At 43.3% G+C, this 23,322-nt stretch overlaps 1 protein-coding gene across 1 annotated transcript in view; it reads right to left on the reverse strand.

Annotated features, from left to right (window-relative positions):
- Positions 1–23,322, reverse strand: part of LOC308329316 (ALK tyrosine kinase receptor-like) — a 139,827-nt gene that overhangs the window by 111,391 nt on the left and 5,114 nt on the right. The gene's annotated exons all lie outside the window — the stretch shown is intronic.

The following is a 23,322-nucleotide window of genomic DNA, read 5'->3' on the forward strand; positions in this document are numbered from 1 at the left end:
GACGGGAATTTGAGTTAGGTGACATGACAGAGTGACGGGAATTGTTGTGAGTGACGTGACAAAAAGGCAAGGTTTCATATCTTTGGTCGCAATAAGCTTGTAGATTTCTTATTTTCTGCAAAAGCTTTCCACACTATACGGATGTTGGGGTTTAAGTGGTTAAATCCGACTTCAAAAATAACAAAAGATAGCCAATCTACAAGCTACTTTTGACAGTTTTGTTTTCATCAGGATCGGGGAACATTTTATTAGCACTTAATTAGCACACCTAGTGACTGAACCTTTCAACAGAACACGATAAACATCTACTGGTACAGTAACCATTCAAATCTGTTATTTTACTTGTGGTGAGAACCGGGACAATTTGGTTGTGAATGTTGACATTTTAGGATTGTATATACCGTTGCTGTTGGGCAGAAAAGTCCGATCTCCATTATTCTAACCTTTGGTGATTTTTAGAAACATAAATGCCCCACTCGATCATACTGAAGCATCACACAAACGTATGTTTTGAGCTTGTGGATCTGCTACTTTTGCTGATATTTAATCCTGAAAAGTAACAGTTATTTACTTCCATAACTTTCCACCCGACAGAGACAATATACATTCGTCTGGACTTGGGACACCCAGCTAGAAACCACGGAACAATCCTTGGCCAAAACCGGGGACAAGAATAAAGTGAGAAGGACAGACCAGCAAAAAAAACCACGAACAATGGTACTTATTCTGTAAGGAGTTGCTGATCATTCATTTTTTCCCCCCCATGTATTTCATTTTTTCTCTTTCACCATGCTGAACCGAGCATTTACTGACTGAAGATTTGCATACTGAAAGAACATAGTACGGCAAATACAGAGGGGAAAAAGGTTGTTTTTGAAGTGCAAGGGGCCAGAGCCCTCTGCAAGTCGCTGTTAACTACAGTAGTACTGTATTGAACAGTCTTATTGAGGCTGCCTAGCTGCAGAATGTGCAGATGGTGAATTTACTGTACAAGACCGAGCAATGGTTGGAGGAAGAGAGTTCACACACAATATCATCGCTGCTGGGGGCATAAACCTCTTATCTCCATATTCTTGACATTTTCTGAAACGAAAATACATCGCTTGGATGCTCCTGGGATGTATCCTCAGTGATGTATCCCATGGTCATCAGGGTTTCGGGTCTCGCGGACATCATACCCCTCACTCGGGTGACCCAGGCGGGGTGATCAAGTCCCGACTTACGTCCCAGTAGCTACTAGGGCTGTCAGAACGAATTTCATAATATGAAAGAAATTCGAATATTAAAAAATATATATATATTCGAAAGCTAAAATTGCCATTCGAATGGAGCTTTTATCATTTATTAATTCTATTTAATATTTTTATTTTGTTTTATGTTATTTTATCCGCTCACTAAATGTATTGAGTAACGAATCTACCGCTGTGAAATCTCCCATCTGCACGCACGCACACACGGTCACACGCGCGCCTCGTCACCTCCTCCCTCCTCTGCACGCATGCACACACGCAGTCGCACAGCGCGCTGCAACTAAGAAGAATCACTCGCATGTTTTATTAGTACCGTCGAGTCTGTCGCATATTGTGGACAGTTTGAAAATGCGGGTCCTACGTGCATTAAACCATTAACGTTGGTCCGGCTGGTTTCATTTTGTCCTACGCGATTACGTGAATCAGCATGGCTGCGCCTGCAGTAGGCTATTACCAAAACAAACACATGGTAGGCTACTTTTGTGTTGCACATGGAAAGCAACTGAAAACGACCATGGATATATTAAAGACAGTTCCCCTGTGCTGCTGTGCACAGCGGAGATAATGCAAAACTCCAGGTACGAACCAAAACACTGACTGTCTGAAGCTGATCATCCACGACTATATCTCCAGACTAGTCCTGCAGTCCCGCAATGAAGGAAGACAATCTCGCCTCTCACTATAGTCCACTACAATGCCATTCTAGCCTTAAAACTTACATTTATGTGTTATTCAACAATTACTTTAGCGCAAAATATAGGCATCTCTATATATCTTCATTGCTATTTACTAATGATGGCCTGTTCATCGTGACAGCATTCCGTTTAAAAAGAAAAAATAAAAAGTTCATGATTCCTGACTAGCCTACTCACTACTCAGACTATACTGTATCAGAAGTATACAACGTTCACTGTAAAATGCATTTGCACTATAGACAGACAACAATCTTACCGTGCTGAGTGCACTGTGCTCAATAAAACAACAGTTTAAACGCTATTTTGTGCCGAAAACCATTATTACATGTTCTGAAAGTACTGATTTGTCGTTTGGAAGGGGGGGCCCTCTAGTGGACAGAACGTGCATCGTCAAAACCTTGTTATTCTGTGTATTATTATAGGCTAAATATGAGCTAAAATACAATGTAAATATTCGAATATATTCGAAAATTACAAATAATTAAGCAATGAAATTCGAATTGGATTATAGAGGTGAACTGACAGCCCTAGTAGCTACCCTCGTTCAGACCCACTAGGGAAAGACCAGGGCCACACAATCCGTTGGAACCACTCCGGGACTACTCTGCCGGGACTGGGAGGTACAATTCTGGCATGTGGAGGGACTAGGCTCTGTGGGTTGTCTCCTGTCCGGGCCCCTGCTACGTCTCACTAGGTCCACTCCTGCTCTCACCCGGAGTACCGCCAGGACCTGTGCGTTACATACATATATACATAGCACACATACTACACTACTTTTGACAAATGTTGTGAAAGGTGCCTCACACAAATGCATGTAGCACGTACGCAAGCAGATCACACTACTTTTGCCGCTGTCGAATTTGAAACCTGAAAACAAAAGTTTTGGACACATGAGGTTTCCGCCCGACAGAGATGACATACTGTATTTCTACAGCTGTTAAGTACTACATACATGCGCGTGCGCGAGCGGCTGGCTTTTGATTCATTCACCTTGGGTTGCGGGGCGAAGGATATAGAATAAACACACTCTGTAAAACCCTACGTGACATTCTGGGCGTGTTTATCTGGTCATAAATCAGGCAGCCTGGGACTGCACGAGCATGTGGCTTTGCATACTGTACACATTACCATAAGGAACACGAGCGAGAGGCCCAAACAATGGCCTAGATACAGTTGTAGGTGGCACAAGGGGAGAGAGTATGTCACCGGCTCTCGCGCGAGCAGAAACACACTGGTATTACTATACTTGTGAGGACATAATTGTATAGGCTGTAACTGTAAAAGTATGTTAGATGTCTCATAATGTCCATTTATCATATTCTACTATAGTGGGACATTCAGCACCCACAAGTAAAGTGATTCTATTGCACAGTGCACACGCATGCACACACCCACGAGGACACAAACAGACATGTACGCACACTCCACTCGATAGCATTGGAACAACTGAGATGTATCCCGGGACATTTGCATATGTATGCAAATCAGAGTGGCTGCTATCTCTGAGCTGAGGTGGTGAAAACTGACTGCAAGAGTTCATCATCCGAAACCGATCACGATAAAGAGAACACACACACACACACACACACACACACACACACACACACACACACACACACACACACACACACACCTTTTCTCTCTTCCATTGTCATAATAAAAAAGGAGAAGTGATTCTTATCGCACGCCATTGGCCGCATTTACTGTTATTCGCCCTTGATGTGTGTCATTGAGAGCAAATCATACTAACAGTCAATGTGTTAATGAGGCTATTGGAAGCTTCCCCTTATGTTGTCGTATCACTGTCAAAAAAGCTGTTCCTTTTTTCTCACTATTAAAAATAAAATAGTGAAAATCTACAAGCTCAAAACACGTCACGAAACAAGGTTTCCATTGGTGGGTACTATTTTTATTTTTCTTAACTTACAAAAATAAACTTTAATCTATTCTTACTGGATACTTTTACTAAGTACATATACTTAGTTACTTTACACCAGAGAAGTAACTACGCCATTCAAAGCCTACAGTTTTCTGCACTGGATGTCCTCTTCTTATGGCGTATAGTACTGAAGGTTAAAGCTGCAAACAAGGGCAAACTGAACCAGAACGACAGTGTGCAATCAGATTATGTATCGGCAGATTAATGCATTCATTAATTTTATGTAAAATTGCGCATCAGTAGTCCTGGGTTCGTCCCTTTGAGGTCAGTATAGCAGAGGCGCCAAAGACTGGCTATGATGAATAAATGATGCTATCATAGACACATGCTGGGAAGACAAGAGGAGAGCGAGAGACAGAGACGGGGAGAGAGAGAGGGGGGGAAGAGAGAGAGAGAGACAGCCAGCCAGACAGACAGACAGACAGACAATGATAAAGAGAGAGAGAGAGAGAGAGAGAGAGAGAGAGAGAGAGAGACAGAGAGAGAGTCACAGCACTATCACGTTAACAGTGTCTGCAATTATAACAGCAGCAGCTCCATCGACCCAACAACACTTTAGACTCAGCAAGCACTATATTGGAGCTGAACTTTGGGAGTGTGTCTGTCTGTCTTTCTGCTGGTTCTCCCACGCAGAGAGGAGGGTACACAGCAGGGGGGCTCGGAAAGGACGACGAGTGAATGAGGCCTCCCTCCACAGCATCATATAGAACAGTGGTCCTCAACCCTTTTCGCGTCAATGCCCATTATTTATACAGCATTTGAGCCAACTTGATGAGATTTAGCTTCTGAGACCCAAAACTTTGAATATTTTGTCGCTGGATAATATTTTGTCCACATTATTTATCACTGGATAATATTTTGTCCACATTCTTTATCGCTGGATAATATTTTGTCCACATTCTTTATCGCTGGATAATATTTTGTCCACATTCTTTATTGATGTTGGTTCCATGGGAGAGATAACAGGCAAATGTTGATCAAAATAACAAATCTTCTACATTCTCTAATTGTGTAGACTTCTTGTATAAATTAAGTAATGCAGATGTTAAATTAACAATAATTTACTTACTGGAGTAAAAGCACACAGTATTGGCATCAACATTATTTGAATGCAAGCTCACAACGTGTTGGGAGCTCGTAAATCATTCTGCATGCTATTTTCAAATGGAGTGGAGGGCTGGAGTGGCTCATATATTTTGTAATAATGATCACAATCTACAAAGTAACGTACCAACTAAACATTTTCAAATAGTAGTTGTGGAGTAAAAGTACAATATTTCCCCCTGAGAGTGGAGTAGAAGTAAAACTGAAAATTGGACGGGAACCCCTTTTGGTGTTTTCAGCATTCTGTTCTACTTTAGCAAATTGAAAAATAGCAGATCTACAAGCTCATAGCGCGCCACAGAGTGGCGCGCTATGAGCTTGTAGGTCTGCTATTTTGAGAGTGAACATTTTAACACAAATCTTTGCTTCTGGGGAGGTCCCTGGAACAACATATTTTCAGATGGGCGGCGGAGGCATATTACATATAATTTTTGGGGTCAGTGACATGAAATATTGAGCACCACTGATACAGAAACATGAGGTTTTTCAGAAATGTACAGTACTTGAGAGTAAATGATGTACTTTGATGCACCACTGCCTAAGAGATACAACAATAAGAGTGAATGAGGATTCCACAGCATGCATATAATAGAAAGTTATTATAACACATGAGAACACGACCATCCTCTCTGAGCCTCTTCACTACAACAGACAACATGGCACGAGGTCTGATTAGACACAGCATAGGCCACAATGTCCCCTTATTCCATTGTTCACGTGTGAAACCATAAGACACTTAAGGAGTCTCCATTTGGAAGTGGGAGGGTGGCAATTGTTTTTTTACTCAAGTAGCAATGCCACATGGTTAAGAAAAACACGTTTTGCATCCAAATATACTTAACGTATAGCTAAAGTAACAGTGGTGCAGAATGGTCATTTCACAATCACATTTCACTAGTGAACTACATGTGTTGCTTATCAAAAGCCCTGTTTCATGCATCAGCTATTTCTCAAATAATCTTGATTGCTTGTTAACAATTTATATACATCTATGTATTAACTAGCGCCTAAAGCTTAAGAAAACCCCACAGTGGAGTAAAAAGTGCACATGTGTGCATCTTTATATGCAGTGGAGTAGAAGTATAAACTATTAAGATAAATGAAAGATACTCGAGCAAGTGCAGTACTAATACATGTACTTGTTATAGCTACGTACTGTAACTGATAGTACTAGGGGTGTAACGATACATTTTAACAGCGATGCGATACGTATCACGATACGTGGTTGACGATACGATATTGGTTCATTATGGCGATCCGATACGATTCGATTCAGTCGATGCAGTAACTATTTAAAATACATTGGCATTATTTTAAACTAAGTAATGAATCCCCTCTTTTTCTTTTTTTCTTCAAAAAATTGCTAAATACCATGCACAAAAATGTAGTATTTATACAATTGATTATTTGCATAGCAAAACGATTCGATACCGAGTATTTCCATTGCAAAACGATACGATACATTGTCAATGTTGCTGTTTTCATTTCGATATACTTCGATTCTTGAAATTAAAATCGACCCACATGCACACACTTCTCCTCCCCCGGTCCACTGCTATACCAGGGAGGGCACGGATAGATGTGGAGGGCCACCAAACAGTGAGTATAGCCCCATATATTTTACAGAGCATATTGGCCCGAGAAAAGGACTTAAAATAATGAGCACTCCCTTTTATTACTAACCGCAGTATGTGTCTCAATATTGTGAATAGCCTCTCGCGGCTTTCTTTTTTTACCGTATTCCATCTTGAAATGAAAAAGAAAAGGAAACCCTGTACGTCCAAAACCGTTCCTTTATTATTTGTTTATTACTATTTGAAAAACAGAAAGAAAGAAAACAGAATTTTAAAACCGTGAAAATAGCAGCTACAAGCATCTGCTATTTTCACAACTTTTGTGTCCCCCGCGCTTGTATGGACACTGGACAGGATTGATTTACACAGGGGAAAAGAAAAGATGCCGTTGCTATACTCAGTCTTGTTTGTTTATGATGAATTGCGTGAGTAAACTGCATGTGGTCCTACCATGTGTATTCAGTCATGCTCAACATGGCGGCGTACATACATCACGTTACTTCTGCACACAGTATGTCTGCGGCATGCTGGCTCTGCAAGCCTGAGGATTCACATGCACACGCATGCACACATAAGCACACGCGTACGTACGCGCAGGCACACGCGCGAGCATGCATTGAACGCATGCAGGGATTGCAGGCACGAACACACGTTTCTAATGCAATACTGTACTTGTGAGGACATTGGATAGCAATTTTATGAATGCCATTTAAATTCTTTACCTTAATGCCGAAAGCAGCAGATTGCAACTGTATCAGCTTTTTGTTGTATCAGCTATTTGTTATTTTTGGTCCGCAAGACCACAGCCCGGGCATGCAACCAAGTATAACTCCCGACCCCAACACCTAAACTTAACCTCTAAATCTTAAACAAAATATTCTAATCCTTAATCTTAACCCCCGACCTGGATCTTTTATGTATAAGCCTAAATCTAAACACGTTTTTAAACCATAACAACACATCCATTTATATTGTGAGGAGCTGGAACATTTATCTCACGATGTCCATTTCTCAAATTCTACCATTATACTGGTGGGAACATTTGTCCCAGAAGTATATCAGAGCAAGTACACACACATGAAAAAAAGGCAAAGCAGCCGTTATCTGAAATCCTCTGGGCAAGGTATGAAAAAGTATCAATTTATCTTTTGAGTGGAAGGGGACGACGGGGGGGACGACGACGGACAAGGATGGTTGGCACCAGAGTGGCGACGGAAGGCGTGGATCTGGGCCATGTGGGAGCATGCAGCCAGACATCATTCTGTCAGGCAGAAAGCAACCTCGCATCTCCATGATTTCAACTTTAAAGTAGGCTTTTTTGGACATACAAGGTTTCCAGTCGGTGGCGGCAACGGTAGCCAACCAACCACCACCGCCCCTAGGACCGCCCCCCCACCTCCTCCCTTTTCTTAACCCATTTAGACCTGGGAACGATTCTAAAAAAGGTCATACATCATGACAGTTTTAATGAAATTCCTCATGATTCTATGTCGGTGGTGCTCAATATTTCATGTCAAGGACGCCAAAAATTATATGTAATTGGCCACCGACCACCCATCTGAAAATATGTTGTTCCAGGGAACTCCCCAGAATCAAAGATTTGAGTTAAAACGTTCACTCTGAAAGAATATTCAAAGATTTGCGCCACATTTTCACGATTTTTCAAAAATCTGCTATTTTTCAATAGCTAAAGTATAACATAATGCTTTAAAACACCAAACGGGGTTCCCCGGCCCAGAATGGGTTAAATCACAGTTGTCAGATAGTGAAAACAAGCAGCCGCGGCAGCAGGAAAACAGCGGGGGATGAATGGCCTGTGGGAGTAAGTGAGTTTTGTTACCCCCTGGGGGTTTGGTCTGGCACTGCGTGCTGCAGTGCAGGCGAGTGATGAACGACCTGGGAATAGTAACAGAGGTGACAGGAGAAGGGCACAGCACGCAGCCCGGACCCACTTCCCTTCAACGCTGATAAATGACAAGCCCGATTTTTTTTTTTTGGTATTTACACAGGGGCGTCTGGGTACTGGTTTGATGACTGTCGGCGGGATATCTACAAAAAATTACAGTGAGCGTTTCATTGTTCTTTCTTCATTGGTGGGAGAAGCACACGAGTAAAAGGCCTGTATTCAAAATGTCCACTTGAGTGAAAGTGTAAAAGTATTGGCGTCTACATACTTAAGGGACAACCTATTCATCAAATAGGTGTTGGCCTAATGCTCATTATAATATGGCGCCATCTACTCACTGTGTCTCAGAGGTGGCCTGTGGACCAGCAAGGGCGAGATCCAAAATGACCGACTATTAATCAAATGAGCCTGGGCGATAAGAGTGTTAAAGAAGTCTACTCATTTTATGTCGAATGTCCCACCTCCCAAGTTTGTTTCAAGTTTTCGAAATGTATCAAATTCTTTGTGAGCTTGTAGATCGTCAATTTTTGTAACATACAATGCATAAAACGGGGCTTAATTGGCTAATGTATGTGTTTGGAAATAATCATCTAAATCTACAAAGTTACTCGAAACCAAAAGCTGTAAAATAATTGCAGAGGAGTAAGGGAAAGCCTGGCTTCAGCCCCTGAATCGCTCGCCAGACCCATTAAAAAAACGATTTGTGTATTAGAACATTTTAAATAAATAGTCAAAGTAAAAGTACCGCCACTTACTTAAGTAATTTACTGGGGTAAATGTACTTTCCACCTACAGTGGAGACAACAGTGGTGCTCAATAAGAACCCCTGCTAGACAGACATGCAATACATCAGTGTGAAAGCACCTCTCCCTTCGTGGTTCGCTAAATGTTTACTATAGGACACTCTTTTTTTGCTTTATTTCACGTCCCATTTCAGGCCTGCTGGGGATGCTATGATCAGATTGTTGTGCGGAGCTTCTTTCCACATGATGATGTGACTGAATTTAAATGGGCCAAATGGACATCAAATGGAGTCCGTTTTCACACGGCTCTTGATAAGAGCAGCACAGATAACAGAATGATTATCTGTGATAATGTCTTATCCTCTTAAGGGCCTATTCAAAGAAAATGCCAATCTACAAAAATAGCATTGCTTTTGTAATGCTAAATGCAAAATATATTAAAGACATTTTTACCAGTGATTCTCATTAGACGAGGTGGGATAATTAAAATGATGATGAAATATTGCATTGCTATGTTGCGACCCTCCAGGCTATGTTGTATGTATGCATATGTGTGCATATACGTATTTCACTTTGCATTTGCCCCCTAAACATAGATTAATATGTTCAAACCATAAAAGTAATTTAAGAGCACAGTGGGTGGCTAAAGATTGCAACCTTGTGTAATATTTCCATTTGATGCAAATTAAACCGTTTCTGTAGTCAAAATCCTCTATTATTATCCTGGTAATCCTCTATCACACGCCCCCTTCCCAATCATTTTGCTTTGTTGTGTCACTGACTGACTACCGGTAATTCAAAACATAATTGCAGAGGAAAAATTGTCACCTGCAAGGCTGCCATGCTCATTAGTTGTCTTTTTTATTGTTTAAGTATTGTTTAAGTATATGCGGAAAAACTTTCTCTCACAGAGGACACGGTGTAAGTTTGCAGCTTTTGTCTCAATTTCATTTCACGCAGTAATGGGTGCTGCTTCGCTGCATGCGCCGGCTTCCTCAACACAGGGCTCTGCTCAAGGCTACGGGATCCAATATGGATCCAAGAGAGTCAATGTGACAGACAGCCGCACAGCCGTTTAGTATTGGGCAGTAAAACGGCAGCCATAACACCAACAATCAACAGGCAGGTGTGAAGGCCATCGCAGTACGGTACTGTACTTCCCGTTGCTATATTGCTCCCCATCAAGCTGCCAGGATGAATAATGGGAGGGAATTAGTCTGTGTAAGATCATGTTGAGGTTTACTGACAGTTTGACAGCAGTGACTGCGTGACACAATAGTTGTTCTTGTCGAGAGCCGTCTAGTGGGCGATGGCTAATGAGGACATGATTAACACGGACCTCTCAAAGAGTCCTATTAGAATGTATAGGCCCCATCGATCAAAACGTGTCACGCTGTAATATGTGTTATAGAATGTATAGGCCCCATCGATCAAAACGTGTTCTCGTTGGATGTCGGGGGGAAACCTCATATGTCTCCTTTAAATTGTCAGATCAATTGAAAATGTAAACAAGTCTTAGTGCTTTTCTGGGTATCTTGATAAAAAAGGCAGTTAATTAAGTCCTCGGCAGACATTGAGTTAATAGTGTGTGAGATTTCCCACACACGATGTCGATGTGTGTGGGATCGATGTCCCCACCATGGGCCACATACTGTACACTGTACAAAACAAAAATAAAATGAACAAACTCTACACACTGTAACAAACTTTCAAAAGGGCACTTTGCTGTCCAGAGGGCAAAAGGGCAGGTGCCCCTCTGTGCACGCCCCTGGCAGACCGACGTGCATGCCCCTGGCAGAGAGAACCTGGATGTTGGTGTCTGTGTACGCCCCTGGCAGACTGACGTATTTATGGTTATCCAGTGGGCGAGTCAGTCAGCATGGCATCCTGATATCGTTGCTGTCGGGCAGAAACCTCTTAACTCCATATTTTAGCTTTGTGTCCCCCCCCCCCCCCCCCCCCCTCGGGTCGGCTTAATTAGCTCCGCGTTTCGAGCTTGCCAATCTGCTACTTTTGCTCCTTTTGAATATGGATCCTGAAAAGTAACAGTTTTGGACATGTGAGGTTTCCACCCGACAGAGACAATATAATTGTGACAATTATAGCAACAAAAGAATAGAGAAAGAAAGAAAAGCCTGGAGTCTCAGCTGGCTTAATGGGATTTGTGTGTAGGAACTTTACAATGCTCGATGCAGACAAAAAAACGCGACCTTCAGTGACTGAAAATCCCCATCCCCGAGCCATTAATACCCTTCTCTCAGCCCGGCACACAGAATGCTTAGAAGATGTATGGAATCATCCTCAGTACTCGTATGCTATGGGGCTCCCACATCTTCTCCTGTTCCTCTTTTTTAAATAATTGTTTGTGTTACTGCACAGCACTGTACTGTACTTAAGTACAATTTTGGGGTATTTGTACTTTGTTCTGCTCCACTACAACCCGGATCCAAATATTGTACCTTTACTTCACTACGTGTATTTGAAAACGTATTCATTCTGCATTCTACTTTTGGTACTTAAAAGTAAATTTTATGCCAATACTTTTGTACTTTTACTCAAGTGTACATTTTGAATTCCGGACTTTTACTTGTAACAGAGTATTATATCTATATTGCAGTTGTATTTTACTTAAGTAAGGAGATGTGAGTAATTGTTCCACCACTGCTTTACAGCATATTGTTGCTGTCCAATACTGTTACTTTTCAGGAAATGGAGAAAAAAATAACCTGTATTAATATAGTTAGAAGCCGTTGTTAATACTTTTCATTGGTTCATTGATTGATTAAACCCACAGACACACTTAACCACTTTCATTTTTTGCTAGGAATCGTTTTAAAAAATAGCAAAAACAGCAGATCTACAAGCTCACGGCGTGTCACACCATGATGCGTCGCGAGCTTGTAGATCAGCTATCTGCGTGCGACACTCTTGTATGACAAAGTAGGGCATTCAATTACAGAAAGGATACATGACAAGTTGAAATATGGAGACACTAGCTCTCTGCCCGACAGCCAGCATTATCGTTACCTCATATGTTCACTCATAGGAGGTTCCATTATGTTACTTTTCGGGATTCAAATTCTGAAATAGCAAAAGTAGCAGATCTACAAGCTCCAAAACGTGTCGCCTCGTGCCACATTTCGAGCGCGTGGATCTGTTACTTTTGACGGTTTCGTGTCACAGCAGGGCATGCATTTATGAAAAACCACAAAAAGAATATGGATATACTAGTAGGTTTCTGCGCGACTACATCCACACGCTACACACAGCCGTTCCTCTGCCATGGGGTCAGATGGATCCCCCGGGTGTCGAGGGGAAGACGGCGGCCATCTTGCACCGCGCGCCGCACAGCACAAATATCTGGAGGATATTCACGGAGAGATTGACATCGGACAGGAACCCCCTAAAGATGGATGCGGCCGAGCCTCCCACCCGACAGTCCATCCACAGGACGGGAGGCATTCACTCACGGATTCAATTAACCGCGCAGGCGAGCCGCGCTCGATTGGTCAGAGCTTTTCTGCCCAATCACACTCTGTCTTCTGTCAAGCGGCTCCATCGGAAGGGATGGCGTTATGGGAATAGAAATAATATGAATAATAACGATGAGATCCAATGCTACAGGGCCACGAGGGTAATCAGTTTACCAAACAATAGGGCACGACGGGGCTTCTCAGTTCAGTATTGTTGTTTTTAGCCGTTTTAGTGCGTAACTGTGGGACCGGGAGGCGAGTAATTGATTTGAAAAGAAGCCTGCCACCATAAAAACTAAGCCCATTATTTCAAGGAAGAATTTATGCATCATATGCGTATTATTGTTTGCACGCGGTGCTATATTGCATGTCATGCATGTGTTGGCAATCCTTTTAAGTTGTTTTTTAATGCTGTTTATTTGGTCGAAGACCGTCACTTTGTATTGTCCCTTTGAAATAAACATAAGCTTCTAGCATGCATAATGCATGACTCGCGTGTGTGTCGCGGACAATGAGAGCCACGTCGAGGGCAACGCGGGGGAAAATAATTAGCATACGTCTGCGTGTTATACTGTACTGCAGGCATGACAGAAGGGGAGGTTGTGACTGTGCAAACAGTCCTCTCACCCAGGGGAGGAGAGGGTCCTTGGTCCCCCTCCTCCCCCGCTTCTTCGTATGTGAGGTTAACAGTAGAAAAAAAGCAATATTACGAATGGCCTCTTACGAGCGAGTTAAACATAAAAGCGACGCGTCCCTGACATGCAATATAGCACCGCGTGCAAACAATAAGTTATAGCGATTGTACTGAGACTTACTGTATGAAAAGCATCTGTGTCGTATACCCTGGACAGCTTTGATTCCACAGTGACCTCGCCTAGGGCCTTGATGCAGTGTTGATTTCGCCGGCTAAACTATAGGACGAAAAACGTTGGTCGACTATCTTTTTTCACTGACGAAAACCAACTAAAAACTAAGCCATGATGACAAAAATATATATATTTTGACAATTTCGTCAGCAAATAAAAGCTAGACTAAAGTGGAGAAGAGATCCAGCAGAAGTAAAAGACACGTCATTGATTTTATGCTTGGTTGCATGCTGAAAATAGCCGATCTGCTATTTTTTAAGAATCAGGAACATTTGTGCAAATCCTTGGGATTCGCTAAAGCAAACATTCTGAATGGCCCTGTAACAAAATATTTTGAGATAGGGGTTTTGGTGACATGAAACGATTCAGCAACATATAGGATTTAGAAGACATTTGTAGAATCGGACTAAGGTCTTAACGGGTAATGGACATTACCTTTTGGACATCCTTAAGGTTTCCATCAAAAGCGACAACAATGTGAAGCGTGTTCCCTGCATTGGCGCAATCTCTGCAGATGGAAACCAGATTGACTTATTGACTGCTCTGAAGGGCAGGTCCATTACACTCAGACATTCCTCGCCAGGACGGCGTCTTGATTTAGACATCTGTTCCAATTGGCATGTGCATGCTGCCAACGCTTCCGTTCACAGCGCAGCCTGGGGGCGTTTAACACTTGCTCAATATCTACAAATTCAAAAGATTTTTGCCTTGGAGGGGTGTCTTGAAAATGTTCTTCTTTTTTTTCCGGGCTGCTTGAGGAAAGGCCTAAGGCTAGAGATAGATGAGAGATATCTAATCCCAGGGAGCTTAGCGCCGTCAGATAAGGTCTTGGCAAGCACGTGTCTTACAATTGATGGGCTGTTTTCTTTCCAAACTCTTAATTTTTTCCCAATTGAAGGCAGAACAGAGAGCTGGGTGTGTGTCTGCGTCCAGGGAAGACCCCATAAACTAGGCGCTAATACTGGGACATGCCCAACAGCTAAACCTCATTAATTCTGGCCCCTTTTTTTGGGATTGATATGCATTTGATCGAGGACCGCAATCTGAAAAAAAGTGTTGTGTCAGGGACCCCCAGAAGACGGGAAATCACCTTGAGAACCAATGTCTATTCTAATCATCATACACGGAAGTTATATGGGAACACCTACAGAGTGGCAAAAAACTATACATCCAAACAGAAAAGTCCTGTCTGATTGCATTAAATGAAGTTAAACTCACACTCACTTTATGCATGCGCATACCTTGACATGACATATATAGTCATTATTCACAGGGCTCTTCAGGGCGAGTATTTCACTTGTATTTGCCCCGAGTACAGAGTGAGCGAGTGAAGATCACCACAAACCTACCATAATCTTCAGAATCCAAAGTAACTTATCTCTTCTGCATCAAAAGGAGAATCTGTTCGAAGTAATGCAAACTATACACAATGCTAAATCGGAATCCCTCTGTCACCCCCAAACCCCCTACCCACCCCCAGCCCCGATGGCTTTTCATAATCACAAGCAATCCAAAAGCAATTATTGTCATTGGTTTGGATAGTTAATAGTTGTAATAGTATTATTGCCTCTGGACAGCTGTAGAGTGTGTGTGTGTGAGAGAGAGAGAGAGAGAGAGAGAGAGAGAGAGAGAGAGGGGGGGGCAGTTAGTGCGGCACTAGCAGGCACCTCACGATAACATGCTCATTTTATGGAAAAGGTCCTGGTGAAAGAACCAGACGATTGATAGGATGACAGACGCCCTTTCATTGGTTGCGGTGGAGTGCAGCTCCTGCAGCTACTATATAGTTCTGTGCTCGTTTGGATGAACACGAACAGCGCCGCAGTCCACACCGCGTGTTCAGCCTCGGCAGTCAATGGAGCCGAGAGGCTAATACAGCATGCTGGGGGTTTGGCGCATGCAGCCATGTTCGACTACATAACTCCCGCCACTTGTTTCCAGTCAGTCTGCCTGGATGATCTATATGAAAACTGGCGCGAGAAAACCTCCAGTTAAGTTATTCTCCGACAGTGGTGGGGGAAAGTACTCAATGTATAAATACTGCAATGTAGATGCACTGTGTTACAAGTAAAAGTCCGGAATTGTAAATGTACTTGAGTAAATGTACAAAAGTATCGGCATGAAATTGTACTTAAAGTACTAAAAGTAAATGTACTCATATTGCAGCATGTCCCATTTCAAAAGTGCCATATATGAAACAAAATCTACAAGCTCACAATGTGTCGCATCGCTTTTTTCAAATGGCTGTTAAATTTATAGGGCTGAAGTGATGTGTGTGTTTGGAACAATAATCAACAGTAAAGGTCCCAACACACCGTCAATTATGTCAATGGCAAATACATATTTCAGCATGTGCGCAGGAAAACCGGGTTATAATCTGGGCTAAGGGAAAACAGAAAACAGAAGGCTACAGTATACTTTCGGAAAAATGTGGCATTATAATTTTGAAACTTAGTAAGTAAAACATCAGAGTACTTCTTCCACCACTGACCACCACATGCATGTCATGAGTCTCACCACTTCCATCATTTCCCTGTTCGGTTCCCTGTTGCATTTCCAACAGATAAATCCATATCTACAGTCCATTTCATTCAGGCGTGTATACTTGTTCAGAGGGAGCGAGCCTGTAAGTGATTTAACTGACCACCGCCGAGTGCAATATTTCCTCCACCTGCCCGTCATTATGCACGCCGTACACGTGTACTATTTTATGGATTTACGAGAGCTCAGGCTCTGCGGAAGTAAAGGGACCTCGTCTTTACAACAGTGACGGACATGGAGGGAAGTAATGAAACCACAGTTATGCCAGCAGGCCATCGATCGCTCATTGTTTTGGCCACTGCCGCGTCGCCAAATGACACTCAAACGTCTTAAATGAGCCATAATTGTGGCCTTGGCTTTTTCATAACGTGACAGGCGACTTTTATTAACGTGCCCACTAGGATTTTATTGGTGTTATACTGTTTACCCTCCTTTACCCCGTCTTCTTTATTACGATCTTATCTTCCTTCTCTCCGACAGTCTCTCTTGTCTCTTTTTCTTTGTCCTCATTAAACCGCATAGTTATCCTTGTTCGTTCTGTTTTGCTTCAATGGCTTTGACATTGTTCATTTAAATCCTCATACTGTACCATGCGATAACCAATGTCTAACACGTCCAAAATGACCCACGCGGATACTGCTAACTATACTTGCTTATGGTGTTACGTTATTTTGTCGTTTCTTTCATTGTTTTTATTAATCTTTTCTCCTTTCTTGTTGTAGCCTATACAGACAGAAACAGCACAGAAAGGAGAATAGAAAATGTACGCCTGTACTTCTGAATGTAATTTATCCCGTACCAAAACTATTCATTAAAAAAGAAAGGGCTAATTTATTCAAGACGTTAATTCAATTCAGACGATTAAAAAAAAAGAGAGAAGAGAAAAACTCACTTTGTCCCTGGTTGGTTTTAAAACAGTTGCAGGGGGTCCCCAGCTAAATTATTGATAGTTAGGAACCAGGTGGACAGTGGTCCAAATGGACGGGTCCATTCGGTTCCATTTGGACCACTGTCAATGACGGTCTGTGGTGTAAAAAGAAAATCATAACAAACTGGGGGTTATAAAAAACGATTAAAAGGATAAGTCGATTTTAATTCACAGAAAAGAAAAAGAAAAAAAAAAACACTCATTCCTGGAGGGCGTTTTGATTTCCCTTTTTTTCACACTACTACCGCTACTCTGGATGTGATTTTCTGGTCCCCGAAACAAGCAGCGCCAACCATCCACCCCCGTAGCCGTATCTCTCCCCGGAGTGGACCAACCATCCACCCCCGTAGCCGTATCTCTCCCCGGAGTGGACCAACCATCCACCCCCGTAGCCGTATCTCTCCCCGGAGTGGGCGGGTGATTGATGGGCGCGGGGACACCCTCGGCCGCGCCGCGCGGCGTACCTAATCACAGAGTCTGGACTCTCGCCGCAGCGCTCCATTAAGGGCCGGCAGCGACACGCTGTAATGGTTAGGGAAATGGACCGGCGGTGGGAAAGGGCAGCGCTTCAGAACTCCCACACAGGGGGGGGGGGGGGGGTACAGTACCTTGTCCCGACGGAAGGACAGCGCCGTGCGTGTGTGTGTGTGTGTCACAGTGGGGTGCACGTGAATATAATAGCTCTCTCTACCGCATCATGTGGGGGGGGGGGGGGGGGGGTTCCAGGGGGTCCGCAAAACAAAATGTTCCTAAACCTGTGGGCTGGGTGCCACTGGTGGGGGCGTGGGGACATTGCAAGTGGGCCCCCAAATAATTGGCAAGTCACTACAATTTGAATGATAATATAAGTGAACTGAGTGGTGCAACTATGCTGTTATTGTTATACTATGGTACTGTGCTGAACTCTAGTGCGAACCCCAGGTCACACAGCGCTACTGCAGCTGACGGACGAGCGCACGCGCACACGCACGCACACGCACGCACACGCACGCGCACGCACACGCACGCATTCGGATATCTCACAGCGAAGAAGAGTCAGATAACGGGCACATTGTTGTTTTGTTTTTGTTTCTGGATTCTTTTTCGGGGGGGGGGAATTGGATTGCTTGTTGACCCTGTGACTGATGAGTTAATTAGCGTTGGGAGGTTATGGAGACGGAAGGCAGACACTCTGCTCTGTTGGTTTGTCCTGTATATTGACTACATCTCTCCTCTAAGTAAAAGTATATCAATACTGTAAATGTAGAACTACTTATTTTACTTTGTTTTTATTCCTTTTTACAGGTTAATACAGACAGGCAATTTAGTCAAAACAGTTCTCCCCCCGTACAAAGGTATTGGCATCAAAATGTACTTAAAGTACCAAATGTAATTAAGTAGCCTACTCATTATGTGGAATGTCCCAAAGTTTCAAGTGTCAAATGTTTTGAAAATAGCAGTTCTACAAGCTCAAAGTCTGCGAGAAGACCTTCAGCTATACTGCTGTATGGGGCTGATACATGGACCCTCACAGCACGACAAGAAAGAACCCTGGATGGAGTCTACACTAGAATTCTACTAATTAAATGGCACTAGGTGTCACATGGATGGAACCGCAGCAGAGATGTGGACCTCTTTGTGGACCTCCCACGGGTCATGAGGCTGGCAGGGCACGTACTGCGTCAAGCACTCTGCAGGGCCAGAACTTGAGGCAAGTCAATTGACTCTATGGGAGCCAACCCAGGGTAAAGCCAGGAGGGGACAGAAGCGCACCATCGACGTAGACGCACTCGGGCGCGACAGCTTGTAGAGCTCAAGAACTTGATGTTAGATGTGAAAGTGTAGTGGACAGAACCTGATGTTAGATGTGAAAGTGTCGAGGACAGCGTTCCAGTAAACCCGAGTTGGTGCTATAGAACTCAATCTCGCAGTAACGGCCTCAAAGTCTCAAAGTGTCCCTGAGCAAGACCACTTTACCCCTTAGCGCTCCCGGGCGCTGTATCAACAGCAGTAACTGCTCATAATGATACCTACGTTGGGTAAATGACGAGGACAGATTTCACCTTTAATATTATGCAACATGTACATTGATTGAAAAAAATACCCCCAGGCGATTGTGAATTAAATTATATTATAATTAGAATAGGTTAGTATTCGGAAAGACCTGCATACAGTATGAAACCCTAGTGAGCTTTCAATTTGAAATACAGATGGTGTACATGATGCCTGTAGAGGTTTGGTTTGCCAGTCCAATAGATCATGCAGGCTGACTGGAACCAGATATGTACCGGAGCGAGGCTGTGTCAAATGATAAGATGATTATCATAACACCAGTGGTTCCCAACCTTTTTTATTCTCCCTTGGAGCCTCCCCTTCTTACATCTGACACAAGCTGAGCCCCCACCCACCCACCACCCATTTATCATATTATCCGCAAAAAATAGCCATATCTACAGATTAAGTAATGAGGGAGCGCTGCGTGGGTCAGTAAGTAGAACCTGCGTTTTTTTTGCCAAGCCATGGACACCGAACGCTTTGTGCAGGTGTAGATCGTCTACTTTTGTGTGACACTGCTGTAGTGTGACGAAATAGAATAGGAATTATGGCAATGTATGCCCGACAGCGACGGAATGCACTTAAATGTACACATTCCCAAAGTTCTCATGTTTTTCTCAAGCTATGCCTCAGCCTCACCCAGCACATCTTTTATTTTCTAAAGTCAAGTCGGGCATGTTGACGGACTATTCCCACAGAATGTAATAATTTAAATTCCCCCCATACACACACCTCCGTCCGGGACCATATTACAAAAGCATAAATCAGGCTTTGTCCATGTAGCCTGGCTAATAAGCCAGACTAATATGTCCATGTGCAAATGCTCGTCAATACCGGCCATTAATAGCTAATTAACTCATTACAAAGCACATGGACTGTTCTGGAAGGGATAAAACAAAACTGTCCGTCCTTCCTTCCTTCCGCCATGACCCAGTTTGAAAGGCAGCTTTATTGAGTGGTCGTCTCTCCAAGCTCTGTCAGGTAATGTGAAAATAAAGCCCTCTTTTAGATGCTGGAAGAAAGAAAGAAGATTTTCTATTTCCGGTACGCAGTTAAGTAAAAACCTGGTATGTTGTTGTCAGGCAGAAACCTTGCATCTCCACATCTCAACTGTTTATGCTTTTGTGTAAATTAATGTCCTACACAGTAGTGTCACACAAAGCGAAAGTATAGCGAAAGTAAAGCCGATCTACAAGCTCACACCGTGTCCCATCGGGACGTGTTACGAGCTCAGTCAGTCAGTCAGTCAGTCAGTCAATAATTGTCATAATCATTTCATAAATCAACAGAAACGCAATTGTATCGTCAAGAGTCACAGTTATTTGAGTGAAGTAAAATGTCATAGTCGTGACAGCCCTAGATAAGAGAGACAGATGTGTGGCGTGGTGGGTCTAGTTTACAGTATAGCATGGCGTGGTGGGACTAGTTTACAGTATAGCATGGCGTGGTGGGTCTAGTTTACAGTATAGCATGGCGTGGTGGGTCTAGTTTACAGTATAGCATGGCGTGGTGGGTCTAGTTTACAGTATAGCATGGCGTGGTGGGTCTAGTTTACAGTATAGCATGGCGTGGTGGGTCTAGTTTACAGTATAGCATGGCATGGTGGGTCTAGTTTACAGTATAGCATGGCGTGGTGGGTCTAGTTTACAGTATAGCATGGCGTGGTGGGTCTAGTTTACAGTATAGCATGGCGTGGTGGGTCTAGTTTACAGTATAGCATGGCGTGGTGGGTCTAGTTTACAGTATGGCGTGGTGGGACTAGTTTACAGTATAGCATGGCGTGGTGGGACTAGTTTACAGTATAGCATGGCGTGGTGGGTCTAGTTTACAGTATGGCGTGGTGGGTCTAGTTTACAGTATAGCATGGCGTGGTGGGTCTAGTTTACAGTATAGCATGGCGTGGTGGGTCTAGTTTACAGTATGGCGTGGTGGGACTAGTTTACAGTATAGCATGGCGTGGTGGGACTAGTTTACAGTATAGCATGGCGTGGTGGGTCTAGTTTACAGTATGGCGTGGTGGGTCTAGTTTACAGTATAGCATGGCGTGGTGGGTCTAGTTTACAGTATAGCATGGCGTGGTGGGTCTAGTTTACAGTATAGCATGGCGTGGTGGGTCTAGTTTACAGTATAGCATGGCGTGGTGGGTCTAGTTTACAGTATGGCGTGGTGGGTCTAGTTTACAGTATGGCGCGGTGGGTCTAGTTTACAGTATAGCATGCCGTCTGTCGGGTGGAAACCTCATAATGTCCAAAACTGTTACTTTTCACGACTCAAATTTAAAAGCATGTGCTTTGAGCTTACAGTACATTCGATGCTTTTGTGTGACACTGTGAGCGTCAATTTAGAAAAAAAAAAAGAGGTTTCTGCCAGACAGCAACGATGTGAGGTCCTCCCAGGTGACACATTTGATGAGAGTACAGGATGTCTGTGTTCTCGTTCGTCCCTGCTGGGGCCTGAGAGAGAGAGAGAGAGAGAGAGAGAGAGAGAGAGAGAGAGAGAGAGAGAGAGAGAGAGAGAGAGAGAGAAAACACGATGCAATCCGTACCTGAGAACAATTAGAGTCTGTTCATCGCTGAATTTGCATGAATTGAATTGGATTTGCATGAATTGAATTGGATTTGCATGAATTGAATGCCATGCAGCAGCAACCACTGCTCTATGGGTGCTGGAGGAGCCAGTTAAGCAAACAGGACTGGGATTGTGTGTGTGTGTGCGCGTGTTTGTGCGTGTGTGCGGTAGCCGGCGCACAACAGATCATTATCATTTTTTATCTCTGTAACCAGTGTCAATACACTTTTTGCGCAGAACAAGTGAACAAGTGAAGACGTCAACAGCTTTATTAGCAGGCGGTATTGTCTCCCTCTTGCTCGCACATGCGCACACACTTGTATACCATTGCTGTCAGGTAGATCTACATAATCTATACTCTTTTCACAGTTTTTATTTTTTTTATTCCTTAGCTTTTAGTGGGTTTCTTTTTCCATAATAAAGTTGTTATTTTTGTTGCTTGCTCTTGCCTGCCATGTAAAGCATCTTTGGGTACTCAGAAAAGCGCTATATAAGTTTGAGATATTATTATTAATATTTGTGTTTTTTTACAACAATTTGGGCATAATATACGAGGTTTACACCCGACGGCGGCTGATATCCGATAGCCAAATCAGATAATCTAATGGGCCAGTCAGGTGTCGCTGATTTGCTAACAGATGGCGGCCGGCCGCCAGGGCAGCTGTGACGAACGCGCCATCAAAAGGCCGATTGTTCTCCCGCAGGTGACTCGTTTGAACAAAATGCAGAGTTGCCAGATTATTCTGAGAGGGAAACAATTGTAAGCAACCAGGTCTCTGAAAACAAGCCCGAAAGATGCAACTATAGGCCACACGAGCACATACATGGCCTTTTTGAAAATAGCAGATCTGCAAGATCTACAAGCTCACGACGTGTCACGACACGTTGTGAGCTTGTAGATCTGCTATAATAAAAGGATATCTTGATGAAAAATATGGAATGTTACATCTTGTACGGAGTGGGGGGCACAACATATTTCCAGGTGGACAGTGATGACATAGGCCTATACATATCAATTTGGGGGTCCTTGACACGGAAATGTTGAAACAACATTAGGGACCCAAATAGGCAACTAAACTGCAACCCTCAACTACCAAAAACAAGGTCAAAGTCGCTTGTAAGTTGTAATAAGCAGACACGGCAACACTGGTTTCAAATGGTCCTCAAGACGTCAAATTCAACCATTATCGAACAAATTGTGACTCCTAATAGTTTGTTCCTCATTCCTTCACGCTGAAACATTAGGCATAAACATTTCTGTCTTTGTTGCGGAGGTAGAAAAAAATAAAAAATAAAATGGAGAGCAGAGGAAATTCAATTTGCGAGACTGTTTGTCCTGGATTAAAATAGAAATCTTGGACGGTGAGCACTCCCCTCGTCCCAAACACGTGCTATTTTAGACAGGTACGGCACAAACTGCATGAGATGCGTCGAATGCAATTTATTCCACACACACACGTACAGGCTGTATGGCCATCCCCTGAAGACCCCAAAGGACGGCCGCTGGCTAACAAGCAAGTTGACAAAAGCACAGAAGCAAATCCTTCCAGACAACCTTGAGACGCGTTTCTTTCCCGAGGAGGCCGGAGAGACAGCGCGAACCATGACCTTTTCCACTGGTTTGCTCCGTGCAAAATGCCAGGATCAGTTCATTTTTTCCCCTGAATAGCAAATCCTCCGCCCTCTGGTCATCGCCCTCGC

Source organism: Protomyctophum bolini (genome assembly GCF_963924005.1).
Source record: "Protomyctophum bolini genome assembly, chromosome: 15".
Taxonomy (NCBI): Eukaryota; Metazoa; Chordata; class Actinopteri; order Myctophiformes; family Myctophidae; genus Protomyctophum; species Protomyctophum bolini.